This window comes from Salmo salar, chromosome ssa03 (assembly GCF_905237065.1).
Source record: "Salmo salar chromosome ssa03, Ssal_v3.1, whole genome shotgun sequence".
Taxonomy (NCBI): domain Eukaryota; kingdom Metazoa; phylum Chordata; class Actinopteri; order Salmoniformes; family Salmonidae; genus Salmo; species Salmo salar.
In genome coordinates, this window is record NC_059444.1 from 65978587 (window position 1) to 66005509 (window position 26923).

General features: G+C 43.9%; 1 long non-coding RNA gene across 1 annotated transcript in view; it reads left to right on the plus strand.

Annotated features, from left to right (window-relative positions):
• The first annotated feature begins 634 nt into the window (after nucleotides 1–634).
• The window catches only part of LOC123741691 (uncharacterized), a 31023-nt gene continuing 4734 nt past the window's right edge, over nucleotides 635–26923 (plus strand). The window contains exon 1 of the long non-coding RNA XR_006769196.1: nucleotides 635–700. This is a non-coding gene — a long non-coding RNA (uncharacterized lncRNA). The remainder of the gene's footprint in view (nucleotides 701–26923) is intronic.

Here is a 26923-nt window from a genome sequence, read left to right on the forward strand (position 1 = left end):
AAAAAATTGGGACGGTATGCAAACAGGGAGCCATCTTAAAAGCATTTCGCTGTTGAACATCAGTGCTTCCACACTTGACAATGCTGTCATGTTGTAGGGTTTCAGTTAGCCGTGGTCTGAGTTCAACTGAAGGAGCGCCCTACTAAAGTAAAGAGCTGGAGGGAGCACAGCTTCTAGCAGTACTTCACATGTCAAGTGGGACTTCCGCTTCCCGCGCCATCACTAATCCCACAGCCCTCTGCCAGGATCCTATGGGAGCCAGAGTGGACATCAGTTATCTGGCTGAGTGGAGGTACACCTGGATTGTCTATGACGTCACATGACTTAATGAGGGGTCTCTAGCATGATTCTCACTGGAAAGAGATTTCATGGAATGAAAAGGATTAGCATTATTCCACATCAAACACTTACTGTAGGAGTCCAATGAGCATAAATGTGTGTTTTTCAGAGGAAATGATCTGTGTAGAGAGAGATAGAAAGATAGATTGAGACCAACAAACATAGATATCAGAGAGGCTAAATGTGGAGCATTGTGTGTGTGTGTGTGTGTCTCTATGGGGGGCGGGGCTGTAGAGGGGGCGGGGCTGTGTCTTTTTGCTGAGGTGAGGGAATTCAGGGAGACACCCAGAAACAAATGGGAGCTGTCACCCAGCATATGATGCTGCCTCTGCTGTTTACCAAGGATGGGGAGAGATTGATGGTGAGGACATTAAGGCATTCTCTCGCTCTCTCCCTCTCTCTCCCTCTCTCTCCCTCTCTCTCTCTCTCTAAATCATTATCTTTCTCTTCCTCCATCTCGTTCCTTTATATCACTCTGTGTATTGTTAGAATAGGTAGGTTGAGGGTTTCAGGTCAAGTTGGTTATTTTCTGTGTCACACCCACTTGATAGCTAACAACTCTCTGTATCGTACTTGTGAGTGTATTTCCATGTACTGTACATTCACATTTTACATTTTAGTTATTTACTGCAGCAGGCACTCTTATCCAGAGCGACTGACAATAAGAGCATTCAACCAAGGGATGTGAAACAACATCATAACACAAACATCACAAGTAAGATTATAGTAACAAAGGCTAAAATAAGAAAGTACAGTTAAAAAATTCAAAAGACACCAAGTTCAAAATGTCAAAGTATACAAAGAGCAATATTAAGCAAAATAAGTTAAATCCGATGTTTGAAAGGAAAGGATGAAGATGAAGCAGAGTTGTAGGTTTGTGTCCACCACCACATGTGATATTTGTTGTGGATCGTAGCACCCTGTTCGTTAGGGGTCATATACTCTCACATTAACTTAGCTTACAGGCTTAGCAGAACACAGTCATATTACAAAGCACTAGAGACAAAGCACTGAAAGAAAAACAAACTGGAAATATGCCCTTAAGTAAGCTCTCACACACAACTTCATCCTAGAGCATCACTCTAGTTTGTTACAGGGAATAACAAGATATATGTAATGTCATCAGAGATGATGAAGGTCATTTAGATGGTTGGGAAGTTGATGTTATTGATGATTTCGAGGATCTTTATAGGAAGGAATAAGACAGTAGTAAAGCAGTAGTTAATCATGAATACGAGAGAAGTCATACTCATCCTGGCAGAGTCACAGGTAGACAGACAGACCTGGGCATAGCTGCTGTTTGTCACACGCCCTGATAGCCACACGCCCCCAGACGGCACTCAGACTGATCCTATTTGTGTGTCTAAAGGTCAGTGCTGTCTCCACCGTAAGGCTGACCTAGATACGATTGGACCTTGCGCGCGCGTGTGTGTGTGTGTGTGTGTGTGTGTGTGTGTGTGTGTGTGTGTGTGTGTGTGTGTGTGTGTGTGTGTGTGTGTGTGTGTGTGTGTGTGTGTGTGTGTGTGTGTGTGTGTGTGTGTGCATGTGCATGTGCGTGTGCGTGCAACTTGCATGTGTGTCTGTATAATCTTGTTTAACATTGTGTTTCAGGCAAAAGTAAGAGAACAGACTCACAAATTGCAGAGCACCTGACCTACATTGCTCTCAGTAGCTGCTTAAGCAGACACACACACACATTCAAGTACACACTTGCAAATCTCAGACATGCTCAACAGTTTAATAATGATGCCAGTTTCAGAGAAATCCACCCGTCGTATTAAGACTGTGGATTAGATGCTCTGTAAGCCCTCTCACCAGGCTCCTGATCTTTTGGGTGGTTTAATGTATGAGTTATAATCTCAGCACACATACACACATATACAGAGAGACACACACATACATACAAACACAGATGTAGGATCTTAATTTGATCACTCTGTTGCAAGAGAACATTCCTGCAATGCAGGAAATGTAAAACTTGCTGTGTATTTGAGGTTTGAAAAGTCTTCTGAAGTTTGTAATTTCCACATTGAAATGTCAAACTTGATTTTCCCTTGTATCAACCTCTACAAAAATGCCCGTTAATTATAATCCACATAATAATTCACATTTCCTGTTGCTGCAGGATTATTTCCCTGCTGTAGCAAACTGACTCAAGTTAAGATCCTACATCTGTAGAGACCAGCAGAAACATAAACACACAGCCCACCTATGAATGTGTCATTCCTGCCGACTCTCAGCAGTAATTAGAAGCCAGGGAGACAGCCAGGTAGTGGAGGTTATAATGGGCCGGGGCTATTTTCGTTTCCTCTGTCTGTCACGTTAACAATGCCGTCAGCCCGTCAAGCACTGCAGTCAGGTCGAGGTGGAATTATAATGTTCCTGCCCCCGTCTTCCCCATTCCACCTTCCTCTCCCAAACCATCTATCCTTACCCCCCACCTCACACGTTATCCCTCTTCCTTCTTTCTTCTACCACTGTCCCCTCGTTCTCTCTCTCTCTCTTTCTCCCTCTGCGTGGAATTGAAATGACATGGCGTCAGCATTTACGTTGTATGTACTGTCAGTATCTTTGAAGACAGTAACATGATGCACTCTAGTAGGTTAGAGGAGGCACGATGATGGCGAATTTCTATCTGTGGTGGGGATAGTAGAGTTGTTCTCTCAACTGGTGTAGGGGGCAGACTTTAACCAGTCTGTAGCAGCACATTTTAATCAGTTCATATCAATAAAAATAAAGTAGCACACTCTAAATATGCTCCCAACAATTCAATGGGTACACCTAACCAATGTTTCAGCATGCAGTGCCTTCTTCAGTTCATATCAATCCATACATCTCAAGCTGGATATGAGAATTAGGTATAAGCTTTCGAACAGAGTAGGCCTCGCTCCGGCATTGCAGGGATATTTCAGCATGATATTTGCCACTTTAAACTGTTTCTGTCATTTTAAGCCAGATGATATTGACCCTGAGGCTGTCTGCTTGTCATTCTCCCAAAAGGGACTTGAACTGATTCAGCACAACAAGAATAATCTTAAACCCCTTTCTCACCCAGATTACATTTCACACTCTCATCATCATCAGCGGAGGTGGCATATTTCTTGTCAGAAATAACGACAGCTTGCACACGCTATAACAAAGCAGAACATCAACGCTGTCAATGTCACCCCCATAAGGAACATGAAGGCCCACACGTCAACTCCTGCTGCAGCCTCCCAGCTCCTCCCTGTGTGTGCGTGTGCATATGTTGTAGACACACTGGCGCGCATTGACGTCACTCTCAGAGGGGCTATGAGGCCCCCCACTGATTCAACCCAATCGCATCAAAGCTCCTGGAGATTCACTTTTGGCTGCTTCATGGAGTGTTGTCTCGGCCCAGCCTCGTGGTGCTGAGAAGATCTGGGGCTGGATTTAGTAAGTGTTTGTATGCGAGTGTGAATTTGCATACAGGGAGACACAGTGGTCGTGTAAGAACTTGTGCATGCAGTGTGTGTGAGCATGTCACCTGAAGTGGTAAGGAGCTGTTAGAGAGAGAGTGAAAGATTGAAGGAGTTGTGAGAGAGGGAGGTGAGAGATGGAAAGTAGAGCAATAGAATGGGAGAGGGTAGTTGAGGAACTGAGAGGAAATGGGAGGGAAGAGAGAAGAGTTAGCAAGATAGTGTGATGGGAGGGATGGAGGGGGAGATACTGTAGAGACGGAGAGGGCTAAAGAAGCTGACAGCTCAGCCCTATTTTTCATGTTTCATGTCACGGAGTTAATCAGGTGTCTCCTCTAGCAGGTTAGTCCTCTGAGAGTTTTATTCACAGGGCTCAGGCAACACGGATTTCAAAACCAACCAGACTACCGCCACACCTTCCACTCTACTGTATGTGTGTCTGTATGAATACACTTACACTAGTGAGCACTGGTATACTTTAAGAATAATGTAGTCGTACAGGACTCTGAGGTTCAGCGTGGGCTTCGATAGCTTTAGTCAATGGTGATTGTGTAATACTTGTGAGGGTGTCATCTCTCCGATGCTATAGCTGTGATATCTATTCACAATGAATGAATATTGGCCTTAAATGCCTACACAGTATATATTTTTATCTTGATATCCATACACCCCCATGTGCCTGTCAGCTAGTCTTGAAGGCCCCTCTAATAGGCCCATACATATGTCTGTGTGTGTACACTGCCGGCGTGTGTGTATGCTCTGCTCTGCTTTGTGCTGTACCCCACAGTTGTCTCCCAAACATCGTCACCCTCCAGTGACTCACTTTCAGAGCGCTACAAATTAATCATCCATCATCTCACTGCGACATTTGCTTACCCATTGTGTGTATGCATGTGGGTAGGTGAATTCTTGATTCAGTTTTTTTCACATCAACCACTTGTTGACAATGTTGTACCACATCCACAGTTGGGTATAATAAGCGTTGCATAACCTTAATGTAACCTAGGAGCTATACTATAAAAGGGTTTTCTAACATAACCAGTCAATGGCTGCCAAAGATGGCAGAGCCCTCTAGATGGTGAGTTATCCTGCACTTTTTTAGGTTTGGTTTTTAGTCATTGACACTGGAGGGCATGTCGGGTTATGTCTGTGACCAGTGAGTTATTTCATTCTGCATTGCAATGTCCATCATTTGGTAAAGTCTAACATATGTTATGATCAATGGGGGTGGATTGTCACGTTGGTATAAAGGGTCGAGAGACAGGCGCAGGAATGCGTAATAGTTTTTACAATTTTACCCAAATTACGGCGTGCCACGTAAAGGCATGGGGATGAAGACCATACAAACACGTATACAAAACACAGGGTTGAGACCCAAACAAAAGAGTGTGGAGTACCTCGAATAAATGCACAAGCGCACAATGATACCACACGTGATGAGACCCGTAATCATCTGCGCAATACAAGCGACACGAAATCCAAAACAACAAAGCATAGGTACTCACACAACCAATGGACATTGTAACAATAATTGACAAGACCATGGTGAACAAAGGGCACACTTATACAATACTAATCAAGGAAATGGGGACCAGGTGTGCGTAATGACACAGTTCCGCAGGGATCCGTGACATGGATTGGGCATTAACTCATAATGTATTTTCTTCAGTAAACAATACTTAAAAAGATGCTTCAAGCAGGGATCCCATAGTGGAAATACATACTTTTTTTAAAGGTCAGCACTTTCTGGGGTTTCGTTGATTTCATTATTTTTTTCATAAGAAATGTCCAAACAATCTCACACAATGGACATGTTCAGCTTGCAACACCCTCAGCATGTGTCCTTTTAAAATACAATTCAACATAACATGAATTTTAATGGATCAACATACCATGTCTTTATGTCATCATGTACATTATATTCCATGGGCACATACTGGTAGAATCAATGTTGTTTCAGTGTAGTTTGTCAATGTATTGTGACATGGAATCAACGTGGAAAATACTTTGGATATGAAAAAGTAATCATCCGGTACTGTTTTCATCTAAGCATTGAAATTAGGGTAAGCATTGACTTAAAGGGGAGCTGCACCCGCTGATTTGGCCTTGTTTTTTGCCTTGCTCCTCAAGAAATGCTGGCGGTCATGACAGAAGTCAAACGTGAGTTGGTCTTGGGGGTGTGGTTTGATGTGGGTGTTTCTTGGGTGTCGCCTTTCCACCACCAAGACACACCCATCTGTCAGGACTTTGGTCGCAGCTGTTCCCCCCACTCAATCCCAACAAACAAACCTCCTGCAGGTTGAGTTCAATAATCCTGGATCGATAATTGTTTTTAATGCAGACGAGAGCACTGAATCAGTGCACCATGAGTTTAAATGCTCGGTGGGAGAGGGCACAGTATTCCCTTTGAGTCAGGAACCAGAACTCCTCCATAGTGACCTGTGTATGGGTTGTCTGCAGCATTCGGTCACATGATAGCTCGATCAGCTGTTCAATTTCACTTACCTGCATGTCAACTGAGGCAGGAACACAGTCAAACGGATTTTGCTAAATCAGTCACTCACCTGTAGATTTTTTTTGTATTTCCCCTGCATGCTTGAATTCAGTTTATTCAGTTTTCCAAATACCTTATGTCTGTTACATAGGCAAGAAGACACATTTTCTTTTAATTACACAGAAAGTCAACAGTCCGTTTTTTACATCCATAGCGAATGACAGCAAATGACAACAGTTCCTCTCACAAAAACCACCAAGCCTCGGTGTGAAATAGAACATTGTCATGCTCTGATCCCATATCTCCACATAGTTTTGCGAACAGGAGTGCGCAATGTAGTTCACAATCAAAGTTCTGCGCTCAGCTCTTTTGCCACCAGTTGCTTCCGGTGTATCCATTATAGCTCAGTGGGGGTGTCATACAATGTGTTCATATGGCAGAGGGAGACACATTCATAACTATAGTGCAGAGGCCTGCCCGCTGTCCCGTGATAGATGGAGTCCAATCTGTGGATAAGCCCACCATTCGATCCCATGGAATCTGTATTTTCGTAAATATAGCCATGCAGCACACTGAACAGCCCCTGTGCCGTTTCATGCTCGGGAATCGTGAGACAGAACAATATGTCCTCGTGAATAGTATCACCCAACATGTAGCTAACAAAAGTCAATACATGGGCATCGCGGCCCTCACGTCTCACGTCCATTTGGAGAGCATAAGCTGGGGAGTTTATGAGTTTTTCAGTCAGTGTCCTCATGATTGCTAGCTATAGCATCAATTCTTAGTTTCACAGTGTTTCTGACAAAGGTATTGATGTGAGTTTCTGTGCTTCTGCCTCCCCTCACATTGTTTTAACCATATCAATTGTAGCCGGTAATATCAAAGTCTCTGTAATAGTGTGTGGTTTCATAGCATAGCGGGCTAGCCATTCACCGTGGGAATGATTAAAGTGCAACGGTCAAGTGCGGCCTTTTCCCACTATCTAAGGGCACTCTCTGGTTGAATTTTTACTTTTAGATTTGAATAATTTTCATTTTGATTTTTAAGGTCAACCACATTACAATGATTTTGAGAGACAAAGACATTATTATAATAGATATATTTTGAGGGGGGGGTTGGAAATTCTCCCGCGACCCCACTTTCATATCAGGGACCCCTAGTTTGGGAACTTCTGAATTAAAACCATGCAGTAAAGCACAGGCATATAAAAACACACCCTCAAACCAAAAAACTTTCAGAAGTATGAGATGTGTGTGGTGCAAGAAAACACTATGTAATGAGGGGAAATGTGTTGCAAAAGACTAAGACTCCTCTGTGAATGACTGATAGCTGAGTGTATTGAGACATTCCTAGCTGGTCATAAGTGAGTCTAACGACTGGCTTAGACTGTCTGTTCTCTGAGGGAGCAGGGACTAAAAACTCATCTGAACTAGGGCCAAAGGCTAACTGAGGCAAGGGACTACTGACACTTCAGAGCTAGGGCCTGGGGCTAGTGACACCTCTGAACTAAGGCTTGAACTAGGGCTTAACACAAGACACTATTGCACACTAGGGCCATTAAATTGTTCTTCAGAGGTCACTGGTGTCACGATCGTCGTACTGAGCGGACCAAGGCGCAGCATGAGTTGAGTTAATTTTAATTCACAGTGAAACAACAAAAACGAGAAAAGATCCAACGAACATGAAGTACATCGCGCACATAGGCACTAACTGAAACAATATCCAACAAAGCAGGTGGGAGAAAGGGCTTCCTAAATATGATCCCCATTTAGAGGCAATGATTACCAGCTGCCTCTAATTGGGAACCATACAACTCACCAACATAGAAATAGAATGACTAGAACACCCCCCTAGTCACGCTCTGACCTAAACACCATAGAGAACCAAGGGCTCTCTATGGTCAGGGTGTGACAACTGGAGCTTCTGCTGCCAGTTCAGGAACTTATTCACTTTCCTCTTCAGAGGGGCAGTCTAGCTCAACTTGCTCCGAAGGAGGGCTTTTGTACTAGCACTTGGTCCTGGGACAACTGTGTCCAAAAAATCCAACACTGGAGGTTCAGAGAATCCCATTTCCTCATTCGAGCTCCCTTAGCGAGTTCCAGAACTGTCTCCTTATCTTCATCAGATGGCGGGGCAGAAACTGAGATGGATCATTGATGCTTTTGATTATGTGTCTCCATCCTCTTTTTAGGTTCTATAGTCTCCCAACTACTGACTCCATGTGGACTTTTTTTTTGATACAAGAGTTCCAAGCATATTGAGCAGTGTGCGATTGAATCTCTCCGGCTGTGGGTTCCCTTGAGGATAGTATGGCGATGTATGTGACTTCTTCACCCTGGCCAGCTGAAGGACCTCCTGGATGAGTCTACTTTGAGTTTATGCAGGAAGGCAGGCCAGGCTTTTGCTCTTGATGTCTCACCCGTTTGTCATATCTTGTTTTATTCACCCTATTTCTGCCTGAAGCTGCTGTGTAGGCTAGTTGATAGGCTTCATTTAGCTGTTCCGTTAATGTGGATGTGTACTTCAGGTAGTCTTGGTTGGAGCTGCCATCATAGAAGCACAAATCAATGGGCAGTCTAACCTCCCTCCCAAACATCAGGTAGAGGGGGTGAGTTGTTTCGGGTGCAGTTGTAGGCATGGACAAGGTACCCCAATTGCTGGCTCCATGTGGAGTTTTGATTGGATCCAAGAGTTCCAAGTATATTGAGCAGTGTGTGTTTGAATCTCTCTAACTGTGGGTTCCCTTGAGGATGGTATGGCGATGTATGTGACTTCTTCAGCCCAGCCAGCTGAAGGACCTCCTGGATAAGTCTACTTTGAGTTTATGCAGGAAGGCAGGCCATAATGGACAAAGAACTTCTCACAAAGCACCCTGGCCACTGTGCTGGCTTTCTAGTCTTTAGTGGTGTAAGCTTGGGCATAGCGAGTGAAGTGATCTGTCACTACGAGAATGTTACTGATGTTCTTTGTGTCATTTTCCAGAGAGAGGAAGTCTATACACACCAACTCTAGTGGGACCATAGTGGTGATGTTCACTAAACCTGCTAATCTAGTGGGCAGTGTCTTCCGCTGCACACACCATGCACATGACTTGCAGTGAAACTCAATGTCTCTGGACCTGAAGGGCCAGTAGAACCAAGCACGGGCTAGATCAAGAGTCCTAAATAGCCTAAATGTCCCATATCATTGTGGACAGACTTCCTCACCATGGCCCTGAATTATTTGGGGAGATCCAGCTGCTTTCTCTTGACCTAATTGAGGCCTCTAGGGCAGCGGTTCCTAAACTAGGGGTTGTGACCCCATGTGGAGTCACCTGATATGAAAATTGAGTGATGTAATCACTGCCAAAGGTGCGTCAACAAAGTACTTATGTAAATGTGATATTTCAGTTTCATTTGTAATAAATTAGCAACATTATTTTTTTTTGCTTTATGGGGTATTGTGTGTAGATTGATGAGGGGAAAAAACAATTTAATCAATTTTAGAATAAGCTTGTAACCTAACAAAATGTGGAAACAGTCAAGGGGTCTGAATACTTTCCAAAGGCACTGTATATATACACTGAACAAAAATATAAACGCAACATGCAACAGTTTCAAAGATTTTACGGAGTTAACAGTTCATATAAGGAAATCAGTCAATTGAAATACAGTAATTGAATTATGCTCTAATGGATTGCACATGACTGAGAATACAGATATGCATCTGTTGGTCACAGATACTGTACCTTAAAAAAAAGTAATGGCTGGGGCGTGGATCAAAAAAACTGTCAGTATCTGGTGTGAGGAAGCTGAGGAGTGGGACAACATTCCACCAGCCGGATGAACTCTATGCAAAGGAGATGTGTCATGCTGCATGAGCTTCTTCATGCAGCACAACATCTCCTTTGAAATAGAGTTGATCCGGCTATTATTATATGCATCTAATAAGTAGAAAATAAGCAACAAATAATGTCAGTTTACATATTATGTTTTACAATTGGGCTATCAAATGTATCAAAGTAATGAAATGGGTTACCTTCTGTATTTGTACAAATGATTATCCCGTGAACGCTGTTGCCACTGCGAGGTGTAGGTTGCTGGCTGGATACTTGCCAACATGTGGCTGACTGTTACATTCATAGGAATGCTCACAGCGAGGGCATGTCTGCATGATGCTGATGAGGGCCCTGTTTGCTGGTCTTCTCTATGCTGCATGTTCGGCTGCAAGCTGGACATCTCTTGAACAAGTAAAGCAGGCAATCGTATGAGGTGATGTTGACTGGGAGGGCCTGTGACAGGGTGATATAATAAAGCCTTTCTCAAACCATGGTCTGTGGACCGGTGCCGGTCTGTGGCGGTATGCTTGTTGGTCCGCAGCATATTTGTCTTGAATATGATTGGGGAGTGTTTTGGTCCACGTCATAAATAAATACATGTATTTACATCAAATAAATACTTGCTGTAGGCCTACTTGCGCAATGCACTGAACTATGCATGCTGCAGTAAACAAATTGTGTTGCCATGACTAAGTATAGCTACACCAAACACACATACAAGCTAGCCCTGCTGCGCAGGCTGCACGCTCTCAGTCTCCCTGGATTTGTTTCAAATGACAGCTGCCTGCCAAAACCGCTCTGTGTGATATGTCAGACTTGCCTCAGCAATGATGCTATGAAGCCATTGAAAATACGCATGAATTTATAAACAAACCATCCACGTCTCAAGGATAAACCAGACCTCTTTTTTTTTTTTACAAAAAAGAGAGGACCATACCAAACAAAAATGCTGCACAATCATTTCAAAGACTATGAGAATTTACTGAAGGCTTCATACTCTCGCATAGCATTTTCCAAGTGCCAGGCTCCTTTCACCATAGTTGAAAAGCTGGTCATAGCCTCAGTCGTGGATGCTTGCCGAGAGGTTTTAGGCCCAACTGCAGCTACAAAGATCAGCATCATCACACTTTCTAATGACACGTAGGATCCAGGTTATGGCAGATGATATTAAATCACAGGTTTTAAAAAGAACTCGCACATCAAATTTGTTTGCAATCCTATTAGGTAAGACGACTGACATTATAAATGCCCGCTTCTTGTATATATTCGATACATACAGTATATGAAGAATTTATTTGTTGCAAAGTGTTGCCTCAGAATACAACCGCAGGTGAAATATTCTGTCTTCCGAACGAGTACGTAACGGGACTTGGAATACAGTGGCACTGTTGTATCTGGATCTGTACGGATGAGACTGCTGCTCAACCTATCCATGCAGGGATGCACACGTCATTTTCCAAACAAACGATAAAATTGATTTCATTGACAAAACAATAAAAACAGTATTTATTCATTATACACAATCACATGACCTGTGCTGTCAATAAAACAATGTAACAACTGAATCTTTATAATTATTTCTATATACGTTATTAAAAACATTAAATAGTACAAGATGTTTGACACACCAGAGTGGCGCAGCAGTCTAAGGCACTGCATCTCAGTGCTAGAGGCGTCACTACAGACCCTGGTTCAATCCCAGGCTGTATGATCGGGATTACCATAGGGCAGTGCACAATTGGCCCAGTGTCATCTGGGATAGGGGAGGGTTTGGCCAGGGTAGGATGTTATTGTAAATAAGAATTTGTTCTTAACTGGTGTGCCTGTCTTTTGGACACCAGTGGTCAAAGTGGTCAGAGGGATGGAGGAGAGGGACACTCAAGGTGTTTGGGTGTCTGGAGAGAGAGGCATTTTTGATATGTTCCCCCTATTCTCAACTCTGGCTGACGAGAGTGATGTAGAAATGGATCACATGTATAAATTGATGGGATCACATCTGAGCCAAACTCAGCTCAAATTCTAGGATTACTGTCCCTCGCAATCTGATCCACTCCCAGGAAAGCAGTGGATGCGTAATCCGTTCACCAGCACTGAAGAGACTCACAGCTTGTCACCGGTTCTTGAGGATAAACTATTGGAACTGTCCTGTGACCAAGACCTGGGCGCTTGTTTTAATGAGATGCGCCTGTCCATATTCTGGCTTTTCAGCAATGGAGAATACCCGCAACTCAGCGAGATGGCAGTGAAGACATTCATCCCCTTTCATTCTACGTACTTAAGATGTACCAGCTTCTCCTCTTGCTGCAACAAAATCTAAATGTTGCAGCAGACTGGCTGTTGAAACACCTTGAGCGTCCCTCTCCTCCATCCCTCTGACGTGTTGGTGTCCAAAAGACAGGCACACCAGTTAAGAACAAATTCTTATTTACAATGACTGCCTACCCCGGCCAAACCCAGACGACACTGGGCTAATTGTGCACCACCCTATGGGACTCCTGATCATACAGCCCAGGATGGAACCAGGGTCGGTAGTGACGCCTCTAGCACAGAGATGCAGTGCCTTAGACTGCTGCGCCACACGGGTGAGTCAAACATCTTGTACTATTAAACATTTTTAACAACGTATATAGAAATAATTATAGAGATTCAGTTGTTGTTACATTGTTTTTATTGACAGCACAGGTAATGTGATTGTGTATAATGACTAAATCATGTTTTTATTGTTTATGTCATTTACAGACAGACATCACCTGAAGACAGCCCATCAAATAGACATCCCATGAAAACAGCCCATCAAATAGACAGGCAAACAGACAGCCCCTGAAGACAGCCCATCAAATAGACATCCCCTGAAGACAGCCCATCAAATAGACAGGCAAACAGACAGCCCATCAAATAGACAGGCAAACAGACATCCCCTGAAGACAGCCCATCAAATAGACAGGGAAACAGACAGCCCCTGAAGACAGCCCATCAAATAGACAGGGAAACAGACAGCCCCTGAAGACAGCCCATCAAATAGACAGGGAAACAGACATCCCCTGAAGACAGCCCATCAAATAGACAGGGAAACAGACAGCCCCTGAAGACAGCCCATCAAATAGACAGGGAAACAGACAGCCCCTGAAGAAAGCATAGAGAGAGACATTGCCCATGAAGACGGCAGAAACAAACCATGAAGCCAGCCAAGAAAATACATAATTCATACATTTTGTGTAAAGAAAGAAATTAAATCAGTCTTTTTTATAAGAAAAAGCGATTGCCAACATTTTTTTTTTTACCAAAGCAGTCCCCAGAACAAGAAGGCCGTGTCTTGCTGGTCCCTGGCACAAAAAGTTTGAGAAAGGCTGATATAATAAACATCCAAGTGGTAAATTGCATTTTGTTCTAAAGAAAGGACAAAGCTTTTGGCTAATGCACAAATGACTCTGCTTGGTCAAGGAATTAACCTAATATATTATCAAGCTGGGTATTTTTTAATACAACTTTTTACATAACAGACATTACCTGTCGTTGCTGATGAAGCCGTCTGTGTCATCAGGGCAGTAACTCGGGTCACTATCAGAAGCGTCATGATGGCGTGTCCTTTTCATGGGAGTCAAGGGAGGCACTGGCAACAATTTAGGAGGTGTCACAATGGTACGTGTGTCGCATGACACGGTTTTATTCCGAGGTCTTGCCTGACAAGCTGTGAAAGTATCAAGTGAACAGTGAATACAATTATTTTTTGAGGTCGCTAAACCATTGTAACCATATTGCTGGACATGTTATGACACCCACCTTTGCTCCTTCTGGTAGGTCCAGTCATCCGTTCATGACCAGGGGATTAGTTTGGCACCCAGCTGTGCACTTTGTCTAACAGAAAAACAGCAACAACATTTGTCATCATCCCTCAATTATAAACATAGCTTGAGAAATAACGTCACCTCGTTGGAAGCTAATGTTATGCTTTACATATGTAGACTGACTGGCTCCAGATTGGATTAGATTCAGGCCGGTGACACCGTTACACTATGCAACCAACTGTGACATGTTTTGCTATGGCACTGGGTTGGTTTGAGTTTGTTGCTGCTAGTTAGTACACTGTTGTAGTCAGACATGAGTTAGCTAGTACCACCATCCAAACATGGATGTAACATGGGGGAAGACATAACAGTTTCTCCCATGCTTCCCTGCATATCCTCTCAAGCTCTGTCAGGTTGGATGGGGAGAGTCGCTACACAGCTATTTTCAGGTTTCTCCAGAGATGTTCGATCAGGTTCAAGTCTTGGCTCTGGCTGGGCCACTCAAGGACATTCAGCAACTTGTCACAAAGCCACTCCTGCGTTGTCTTGGCTGTGTGCTTAGGGTCGTTGTCCTGTTGGAAGGTGAATCTTCGCCCCAGTCTGAGGTCCTGAGTGCTCTGGAGCAGGTCATCATCAAGGATCTCTGTACTTTTCTCTGTTCATCTTTCCCTCGATCCTGACTAGTCTCCCAGTCCCTGCCGCTGAAAAACATCCCCACAGCATGATGCAGACACCACCATGCTTCACCATAGGGATGGGGCCAGGTTTCCTCCAGACATGATGCTTGGCATTCAGGCCAAAGAATTCAATTTTGGTTTCATCAGACCAGAGAATCTTGTTTCTCATGCTCGGAGAGTCCTTTAGGTGCCTTTTGGCAATCTCCAAGCGGGCTGTCATGTGCCTTTTACTGAGGAATGGCTTCCGTCTGGCTACTCTACCATAAAGGCCTGATTGGTGGAGTGTTGCAGAGATGGTTGTTCTTCTGGAAGGTTCTCCCATCTCCACAGAGGAACTCTAGAGCTCTGTCAGAGTGACCTTCGGGTTCTTGGTCACCTTCCTGACCAAGGCCCTTCTCCCCCAGATTGATCAGTTTGGCAGGGCGGACAGTTCTAGGAAGAGTCTTGGTGGTTCCAAACTTCTTCCATTTAAGAATGATGGATGCCACTATGTTCTTGGGGACCTTCAATGCTGCAGAAATGTTTTGGTACCCTTCCCAAGAACTGTGCCTCGACACAATCCTGTCTCTGAGCTCTATGGACAATTCCTTCGATCTCATGGCTTGGTGTTTGCTCTGACATGCACTGTCAACTGTGGGACCTTATACAGACAGGTGTGTGCCTTTCCAAATCATGTCCAATCAATTTAATATACTACAGGTGGACTCCAATCAAGTTGTAGAAACATCTCAAGGATGATCAATGGAAACAGGATGCAGTTGAGTTAAATTTCGAGTCTCATGGCAAAGGATCTGAATACTTATGTAAATATGGTATTTCTGTTTTGTATTTTTTATACATTTGCAAAAAAAATCACTTTGTCATAATGGGCTATAGATTGATGAGGGAAAACATTAATTAATCAATTTTAGAATAAGGCTGTAACGTAACAAAATGTTGAAAAGGGAAGGGGTCTGAACACTTTCCGAATGCACTGTACAAAACCAGCACTGTATGGTCTAGCTACCTGTATACTTACCACCGAGGACCATCGAACTCCAATCACCTAATTTGCATGACAGGGTCCTTCGCCAGGGCATGCAAACCATAGCTGGTGGTTGTACATCCTGCTGGAAGCTGCTCCAAAATATATGGGGGATTGGAAATGATCCACCCCTTTAAAAGAAAAAAAAAAGAAAAAGAAAATGGATCAGCTTAATACTGCGGAAAGATTGTTGCTTCCATCAATGTAATTGTCTGCATCATTTCCAATCCCCCATATATTTTTGTGGAAAATATATATATCCATATACATACACGTATGCATACATATACAGGCCTTCCCTGTGGCTCAGTTGGTAGAGCATGGTGTGTGCAACGCCAGGGTTGTGGGTTTGATTCCCACAGGGGGCCTAGTACAAAAAATAATAATATGTATTTAATGTATGCACTAAGTCGCTCTGGATAAGAGCGTCTGCTAAAGGACTATAATGTAAAAAAATATATAGATATACATACTTTTTTAAGAATATACCTTTATTATTCCCCGCAAACCCTACCACCCTTCCCCCAATTGGAGTAAACTAATAAACACTTAGGCTTCTACCTTCAGTTTATACATCTTATACACATTTTACAGACACAATCTATTTTACAATAGTTATATTTTGTTTGTTTTTAGTCCTTCCTCTATTTCTGATGTCCATCCAGTTTTATTTCTATTTGTAACTGTGCTATTTCACAACATTTCTGAACCTATATACATTTTACAGACCTCTTGTTATTAGTCCCATCCTTCAGCTCCATTCAACCCCTCCCATCTATCTCTCAACATCATCCATTTTGGATTTCTATTTGCCATATATTTTTCAACTGTGCTGTGATGCTTCACAAAAGTACTGAGCCTTTCTATTCTCATAGCTTCTACAGATTGTAAATTAAAAATAAACATTTTTGCTAAAATAATTATTATATTATTGATTGACTGACTATGGTTTTTCAAATCACCCAGTATTGCTATCTGCAGCGTTAGTTCTAGGCAAATGTTGCAATTCTTCAGTCATTCCTGGACCTGTGACCAAAAATGAGCTACATATGGACAATACCAAAATAAATTATCTAATGACTCTGCCTCCTCACAGCAAAATCTGCAGAGCTGAGAAGGTTGTATACCCCGTATATATAACATTCTATTGGTTGCAAGAATTGTGTATAGTAATTTAAATTGAAAAATTTGAAGTTTTAAATCCGGCGTTGTTTTGCGTGTCTATTCATAAACCATGTGCCAAGGAATGGGTACATCGAAAATCTCTTCACAACTATTTTGCAATTTATATGGCACAGCTGTCATTTTTTGGTCCTTGAATGAATTTGGTATATGTTTTTATTTATCACACTTTTCTTTAACCATTTATGTTCTTTAATACCGAGGCCAGCATACAAGTTCCTTACTTTTTCCCCTTCTACTTGCCTCTTCCATTTTTGTGGTAATGCTGCAATTAATTTGTTGTAATTTTGGGTAGAGCAGACATTTCCATATGTCTGTGTTAGCTGCATGTGTGACATAACTCCACCAGTCCTATTTATGATATCATTCACTAAAATTATACTTTTTTAACATTTCTTAGAAAAATACGTATTTTTTTTTAATCAATTTGTATTTTTGAGTTTAATCACAATATTTGTTGTATTATTTATTCTGTCTTTTCAGGTGGATTAAACTGAAATTGCAACCACCTTTCTAAGGCTTGTTTAAAAAATAACTATATTTCGGAGATTATTTCCTTTTCAAACAACCGAAAGTGAGCAGGTGTAATCTGAATAAAGGGAAAAAGGTCATTCTTGAACATAGGATGAGACATTCCTACCAATTTACTAGAGAACCAGTTTGGATTTAAGTATAACTTTTGTATGACTGATGCCTTTAGTGAGAGGTCTAATGCTTTAATATTTAAACCCCTACAACTCATCCAGAACGCCGCAGCCCGTCTGGTGTTCAACCTTCCCAAGTTCTCTCACGTCACCCCGCTCCTCCGCTCTCTCCACTGGCTTCCAGTTGAAGCTCGCATCCGCTACAAGACCGTGGTGCTTGCCTACGGAGCCGTGAGGGGAACGGCACCTCCGTACCTTCAGGCTCTGATCAGTCCCTACACCCAAACGAGGGCACTGCGCTCATCCACCTCTGGCCTGCTGGCGCCCCTACCTCTGAGGAAGCACAGTTCCCGCTCAGCCCAGTGAAAACTGTTCGCTGCTCTGGCACCCCTATGGTGGAACAAGCTCCCTCACGACGCCAGGACAGCGGAGTCAATCACCACCTTCCGGAGACACCTGAAACCCCACCTCTTTAAGGAATACCTGGGATAGGATAAAGTAATCCTTCTAACCCCCCCCCTAAAAAGATTTAGATGCACTATTGTAAAGTGGTTGTTCCACTGGATATCATAAGGTGAATGCACCAATTTGTAAGTCGCTAAATTACTTAAATGTAAATGTAAATGTTAATAATTTCTGCCAACGAAATCAAATTCGTTATATTTTAATTTTGTCTGGCTTGCCGTTCCAAATAAAATTGAATATTTTTTGTTCATATAATTTAAAGAACAGGTCACTAGATGTAGGCAAAACCATAAGCAAATAGGTAAAATGTGATATGACTAAAGAGTTAATCAGGGTGATTTTTCCACAAATAGACAGGTATTTTCCTTTCCATGGTAGCAAGATCTTATCTATTTTTGCTAACTTTCTATAAAAATATATTTGAGTGAGATCATTTCTTTCTTTTGGGATTTGTATACCGAGTAAGTATACATCTCCGTCAGACCATTTAATTAGTAAACTACACGGTAATGTAAAATTTGAATTTTTTTGTGATTAATAAGTACACTTATCATAATTTGGTTTTAACACAGAGAGGATAGCAAAAGTATCTAGATCCTCTATGAGGCTGTGGAGAGATTCTAATTGTGGTTTTAGAAGAAAACATGAATCATCAGGGTACAATGACACCTTAGTTTTTAAGCCACGGATTTCTAATCCCTTAATATTATTGATTGATCTAATTTTAACAGCTAACATTTCGATGGCAATAATAAATAGATATGCCGATAGTGGACAACCTTGTTTTACTCCTCTAGATAGTTTAAAACTTTCTGAGATGTAGCCATTATTTACTATTTTACACCTAGGGTTACTATACATAACTTTAACCCATTTTATAAAAGATTCCCTAAAATTGAAATATTTTAGGTATTTATATATAAACTCCAGTCGTACTTTATCAAAAGCCTTTTCAAAAACAGCTATGAAAACCAGGCCTGGTGTCCCCGATATTTCTTGGTATTCTATTGTTTCCAGTTCTTGTCTTATATTATCTCCAATGTATCGTCCATGTAAAAACCTGTCTGATTAGGATGAATAATATCTGACAATACTTATTTAATTCTATGCGCCAAGCATTTTGCTAGGATTTTTGCATCACAACACTGAAGTGTAAGAGGTCTCCAATTTTTTTAAATGGACTGGATCTTTATATATACCACTTGGGTCCTGTTTCAGTAATAATGATATCAGACTTTCTTGTTGCGTGTCTGATAATCTACCATTTATATAGGAGTGGTTAAAACATGCTAATAAAGGTCCTCTGAGTAAATCAAAAAAAGTTTTGTATACGTCCACTGGTATGCCATCCAGCCCTGGAGATTTCCCAGCCTTAAAGGCCCCAATTGCATCAAGAAGTTCCTCCTCTGTAATTTGGCCTTCACATGAGTCTTTCTGAACAGATGTTAATTTTACATTATTATTAGGAAAAAAAATCCATACAATTAGTTTCAGTTAGTGGAGATGGAGGAGACTGAAACAAAAATATATTCTTAAAGTACTTTACTCCCTCTTTCAAAATATAATTTGGTGAATCATGCGTGACTCCATCATTTGTAACAAGTTGCAATACATTTGTTTTGATAGCATTTCTATATTGAAGATTGAAAAAGAATTTGGTGCATTTTTCCCCATATTCCATCCAGTTCGCTTTATTTAAAAAAAATATTACACTGGATCTTTCTTGAATAAGTTCCTCCGTTTCTTTTAGTTTTTCCTCTAACCATTCTGTGCCTCTATGGTACAGTTTTTATTGCTATCTAACTGTACTGTTAGTCCTTCAATTTCCTTTGTTAATATGGACTCTTTTGATCTAAATTGCTTTTGTTTTATAGATGAGTACTGAATTGCATGGCCTCTAAAGGCACATTTAAAAGTGTCCCATACAATAGGAGGATCTGCTGTACCTATGTTATGTCTGAAAAAGTCAGTTATAAATTCTTCTCTCCTAGTTCTAAACTATTTATCATCTAGTCGGCTTTGATTAAATTTCCAATATCCTCGCCCACGTGGAAATTCTGTAAGAGTAATATATATGCCAATTATGTGATGATCCGACCGCATTCTGTCCCCTATCAACACTTTTTAAACTTTTGGTGCAAGAGAGAATGGCATAAGAAAGTAGTCAAGACAACTAGCTTGATTAAGCCTCCGCCATGTATATCTCACTAGGTCAGGGTATTTAAGTCTCCATATATCCACAAATTCCAATATTTCCATGACATTCATGATTTCCTTAAGTGCCTGAGGGTGATAGTTTGTAGTGTGATTTCCTTTCCGGTCCATAGAGGTATTTAAGACCGTATAAAAATCTCCCACCATAATAATAGAGTCTAGTGTTGCTTGTAGAGTTGATAAATTCTTATATATATTTTCAAAGAAACTTGGATCATCATTATTTGGACCGTATAGGTTAATAAGCCATATCTGTTTATTGTCCAATAACATATTTAAAATAATCCATCTACCTTGATGATCTGTTTGGACAATTTGCACATTTGGATCAAAATTACTGTTAATTAAAAACATCACCCCTTTTGAATTTCTTTGCCCATGGGAGAAATATATTCCGCCCCCAGTCCTTTTTCCACAAAACTTCATCTAAAATTATTGAATGAGTTTCCTGTAAACAATAGATATTGTATTCCTTCTCCTTAGCCAGGTAAATACTGATAGTATTTTCTTATTATCTGCTAGGCCATTACAATTGTAACTGGCTATACTTATTTCACCACTTACCATGAGACACAACTTTCAATTATATTTATCAAAATATATGTTTGTAAACGTACCATTAAAAAGTAACATGATGATTGAGTGTCTATATAGCTGTACCATGCTATTTTCATTGCTACTAAGTAAACCTCCAATTGGTCCCCACTATTCCACCCGCTAAATGCCCTCCTCATCCCGAGTTGGGTTGTCATCCCAATGCCCGGCAGACCACCCCCGACCCCCCGTATTCCATAGCCCTGAAAAGACTGGGATCCATCCTTCGAAAAGAGCACACAGTGCTATTTACAGAACAGAAGTAGATCAACCGCCAAATGCATTTCCATCGCCCTCACCTCGATTTGTATTATAGATAGCCATCAAAATAAATATATATACATATATATTTTAAAAATCCTGTTTCTTATTTTCCATATTTAGCTATTAATATTTGTAGTTTAAGGAGTATTGCCTTGTGCCTTGTAATTCTGTTACCAGAAACCCACATACATTACATGACCAAAAGTATGTGGACACCTGCTCCTCAACCATCTCATTCCAAAATCATGGGCATTAATATTGAGTTGGTCCCCCCTTTGCTACTATAACAGCCTCCACTCTTCTGGGAAGGCTTTCCACTAGAAGTTGGAACATTGCTGTTGGGACTTGCTTCCATTCAGCCACAAGAGCATTAGTGAGGTCAGGCACTGACGTTGGGCAATTAGCCCTGGCTCGCAGTTGGCATTCCAATTCATCCAAAGGTGTTCGATGGGGTTGAGGTCAGGGCTCTGTGCAGGCCAGTCAAGTTCTTCCACACCGGTCTCAACAAACCATTTCCGTATGGACCTCGCTTTGTGCAAGGGGACATTGTCATGCGGAAACAGGAAAGGACCTTCCCCAAATTGTTTCCACAAAGTTGGAAGCACAGAATTGTCTAGAATGTCATTGTATGCTGTAGCATTACGATTTCCCTTCACTGGAACTAATGAACCATGAGACCATTATTCCTCCTCCACCAAACGTTACAGTTTGGCACGATGCTTTCGGGGTGGCAGCATTCTCCTGGCATCTGCCAAACCCAGATTCATCCGTTGGACTGCCAGATGATGAACTGTGATTCATCACTCCAGAGAACGCGTTTCCACTGGTCCAATGGCGGCGCGCTTTACACCACTCCAGCCGACCCTTTGACATTGCACATGGTGATCTTAGGCTTGTGTGCGACTGCTCGGCCATGGAAACCCATTTCATAAATCCACTCCCCACGAACAGTTTTTGTGTTGACGTTGCTTCCAGAGGCAGTTTGGAACTAGGTAGTGAGTGTTGCAACCAAAGACAGGCAATTGTTACGCACTCCTTGCTTCAGCACTCGTCGGTCCTGTTCTGTGAGCTTGTGTGGCCTACCACTTCGCGGCTGAGCCGTTGTTCCTCCTAGCCGTTTCCACTTCACAATAACAGGACTTACAGTTGACCAGGGAAGCTCTAGCATACCAGAAATTTGACGAATTGACTTGTTGGAAAGGTGGTATCCTATGACGGTGCCACGTTGAAAGTCACTGAGCTCTTCAATACGAGCCATTCTACTGCCAATGTTTGTCTATGGAGATTGCATGGCTGTGCGCTCGATTTTATACACTGTCAGCAATGGGTGTGACTGAAATAGCCAAATCCACTAATTTGAAAGGGTGTTCACATACTTTTGGCCATGTAGTGTATTTTCCACGACACAATATTTTGACAAATGAAGTTGAAACAACAATGATTCAACCAGTGTGTCCCCAGTGGGATTAAATATAAACCTATGCCAGTAAAGCACCAATTTTAGTAAATCATTTTTTTCTCGTCACACCTGGGTTATTGAAAATACATCCCACAGATTAATCTTTTTTATTTAAAAAGGCAAGTCAATTAAGAACAAATTCTTATTTACAATGATGGCCTACACCGGCCAAACCCTAACGACACTGGACTAAATGTGTGCCGCCCTATGGGACTCTCAAATGTGACTCTCAGTTGTGATACAGCCTGGAATCAAACCAGGGTCTGTAGTGATGCCTCTAGCACTGAGATGCAGTGCCTTAGACCGCTGCGCCACTCGGGAGCCCTTAATAAAGGAAACACCAACATAAAGTGTCCTAATAGGGCCACCAGAACAGCTTCAATGCTCCTTGGCATAGATTCTACAAGTGTCTGGAGCTCTATTGGAGGGATACGACACCCTTCTTCCACGAGAAATTCCATAATATGGTGTTTTGATGGTGGTGGTGGAAAACGCTGTCTCAGGCGCCGCTCCAGAATCTCCCAAAAGTGTTCAATTGGGTTGAGATCTGGTGACACACACACATACACATCCTTTATGCTTCTTTGAGACCCCTCTTTCAAAATCACTGAGATCTCTTCTAGCCATGGTAGCCAAAATAATGGGCAATTGGGCATTTTTATACATGACCCTAAGCATGATGGGATGTTGTAATTACTTAATTATCTCAGGAACCACACCTGTATGTAAGTATCTGCTTTCAATATACTTTGTATCCCTCATTTACAGTGTTTCCTTTATTACCTGTATGTGCCCCACAAAATAGGGGTAAATAAATATTGACAATTATCTCCCTTTAACAACTCCCTACACGCCAAGCTACGTAGCTGTGGGTGAGACACAACATCAGGTTAAAGGAAGGATATGTCATAAGATTCGATCATGCAGGAGGGGTTGACCCGCAGGCGCAGGAGGCGCAGGAGGCGCAGTCAGGCGCAGGAGACTAAGGTACGTGGGAAAACACGTTTTAATGAATACAGTCCAAAGTGCCGAAAAAACAAGGCAGGGTACAGAACTCAAACGATAGGTAACAGCCCTAAATCGAGTCGGGACGCAGCCCAGCAAACCCTAATACCTAATACGAAACGGCAGAGGAAAATCAAATCCCCAACATCCAATAAAATGACACGAAACAATCCCGCACAATCCCAAACCAAAACAGACAGACTAAATACCCTCACAAATGAACTAACTCAAAACAGGTGCTAACAAAAACAGACATCACCAAATGAAAAAGAAAAGGAGATCGGTGGCAGCTAGTAGGCCGGCGACGACGACCGCCGAGCGCCGCCAGAACGGGGAGAGGCACCACCTTCTGTGGACGTTGTGACAGTACCCCCCCTCCCCTGATGCGCAGCTCCCGCAGCGCGCCGACGCCGGCCTCGAGGACGACCCGGAGGGCGAGGCGCAGGGCAATCCAGATGGAGGCTGTGGAATTCCCGCAACAGTGATGGATCCAAGATGTCCTCCACTGGTACCCAGCACCTCTCCTCCGGACCGTACCCCTCCCAGTCCACGAGGTACTGCAGGCCCCCTACCCGACGCCTGGAGTCCAAGATGGACCGGACTGTGTACGCCGGGGACCCCCCGATGTCCAGGGGGGGGCGGAGGGATCTCCCGCACCTCAGCGTCCTGCAGTGGACCAGCTACCACCGGCCTGAGGAGAGACACATGAAACGAGGGGTTAATACGGTAATACGAAGGGCGCTGCAACATATAACACACCTTGTTTATTCTCCTCAGGACTTTAAACGGCCCCACAAATCACAGACCCAAGTTCCGGCAGGGCAGGCGGAGGGGCAGGTTCCGGGTTGAGAACCCTGTCCCCTGGGGTAAACACGGGGGCCTTACTGCGGCGGCGGTCAGCGATCTCCTTGTGCCGTCCCACAGCCCGTTTAAGGGATTCCTGGACGGCGCTCCAGGTCTCCTTAGAGCACTGTACCCAATCCTCCACCGCAGGAGCCTCAGTCTGGCTCTGATGCCAGGGCACCAGGACCGGCTGGTAACCCAACACCATCTGAAAGGGCAACAGGTTAGTAGAGGAGTGGCGGAGAGAGTTCTGCGCCGTCTCGCCCCATGGCATGAACCTCGCCCATTCTCCCAGCCGGTCCTGGCAATAGGACCGCAGAAACCTGCCCACATCCTGGTTAATTCTCTCCACCTGCCCATTACTCTCAAGGTGAAAACCTGAGGTCAAACTGACCGAGACCCCAGTCGCTCCATAAACGCCCTCCACACCCGGGACGTAAACTGGGACCTCAATCCGAGACGATGTCCTCAGGCACCCCGTAGTGCCGGAAGACATGAGAAAACAGGGCCTCCGCAGTCTGTAGGGCTGTAGAAAGACCGGGCAAAGGGAGTAGACGGCAGGACTTAGAGAACCGATCCACAACGACCAGGATCGTGGTGTTCCCCTGAGACGGCGGGAGATCCGTGAGGAAATCCACCGACAGGTGGGACCATGGCCGCTGTGGAACGGGGAGGGGCTGTAGTTTCCCTCTAGGCAGGTGTCTAGGGGCCTTACACTGGGCGCACACGAACAGGAGGAGACATAGAGCCTCACGTCCTTCACCAAAGTGGGCCACCAGTACTTCCCTCTAAGAGCCCGCACTGTCCGCTCAATCCCTGGATGACCTGAGGAGGGTAGCGTGTGCGACCACCGGATCAGTCGATCACGGACACCGAGCGGGACGTACTTCCGACCCGCGGGACACTGAGGTGGAGTAGGTTCGGACTGCAACGCCCGCTCGATGTCCGCATCTACCTCCCAGACCACCGGTGCCACCAGACAGGAGGCTGGAAGTATGGGAGTAGGGTCGATGGACCGCTCCTCGGAGTCGTGGAGACGAGACAGTGCGTCGGCCTTGGTGTTCCGGGAACCTGGTATGTACGAGATCGTGAACTGAAATCTCATGAAAAACATAGCCCACCTGGCTTGGCGAGGGTTCAGTCTCCTCGCCGTCCAGATGTACTCCAGATTACGGTGATCAGTCCAGATGAGAAAAGGGTGTTGCGCCCCCTCAAGCCAATGTCTCCACACCTTCAGGGCCCTGACCACAGCTAGCAACTCCCTGTCCCCCACATCATAGTTACGCTCCGCCGGACTCAGCTTCTTAGAAAAGAAAGCACAGGGGCGAAGCTTCGGGGGCACGCCCGAACGCTGTGACAGCACAGCTCCAACCCCAGCCTCGGACACGTCCACCTCCACTATGAATGGCAAAGAGGGGTCCGGATGCGCCAGTACTGGGGCTTCGGTAAACAGGGTTTTCAGCCGACAAAAGGCTCCGTCTGCCTCCGCCGACCACCGCAGCCGCACCGGGCCCCCCTTCATCAGTGAGGAAATGGGTGCCGCCACCTGCCCAAAGCCCCGGATAAACCTCCGGTAGTAATTGGCAAACCCTAAAAACCGCTGCACCTCCTTAACCGTGGTCGGAGTCGGCCAATTACGCACGGCCGCAATGCGATACCCCAGAAAAGAGACGGCTTGTTTGGAGAACTCACATTTCTCGGCCTTGACGTACAGGTCATGCTCCAACAGTCGCCCAAGCACTTTACGCACTAGAGACACATGCGCGGCGCGTGTGGCGGAGTAGATCAGAATGTCATCGATGTACACCACCACACCCTGACCGAGCAAGTCCCGGAGAATCTCATCTACAAAGGATTGGAAGATGGCTGGAGCATTCTTCAACCCATACGGCATGACGAGATACTCATAATGGCCAGATGTGGTACTAAATGCGGTTTTCCACTTGTCCCCATCTCGGATACGCACCAAATTGTTCGTGCTCCTGAGATCCAGTTTTGTGAAGAAGCGTGCCCCGTGAAATGACTCCACCGCCGATGCGATGAGAGGTAGCGGGTAACTGAAACCCACCGTGATGGAATTTAGACCTCTATAGTCAATGCACGGACACAAACCTCCCTTCTTCTTCACAAAAAGGAAGCTCGAGGAGACGGGTGATTTGGATGGCCGAATGTATCCCTGCCTCAAGGACTCAGTGACGTATGTCTCCATAGCCACTGTCTCCTCCTGAGACACGTGACTCCTGGGAAGTGCGGCGTTAGCCTGGAGGTTTATCGCACAATCTCCTCGTCGATGAGGTGGTAATTGAGTCGCCTTCGTTTTACTGAAGGCGATAGCCAAATCGGCATATTCTGAGGGAATGTGCATGATAGAGACTTGGTCTGGACTCTCCACCGTAGTCGCACTGATGGAAACCCCTATACACCTGCCCGAGCACTCCCTCGACCACCCCTTAAGAGCCCTCTGTCTCCACGAAATTTTAGGATTGTGAGTGGCCAGCCAGGGAATTCCCAGTACCACCAGGAAATGCTGGGGAATCAATGAGGAAGAGGCTGATACGCTCCTCATGACCCCCCGCATCACCATAACCAGTGGCACAGTGACTTCCCTAACCAGGCCTGACCCAAGTGGTCGACTGTCTAGGGCTTGCACGGGGAAGTGTTGGTCTAACTGAACCAGGGG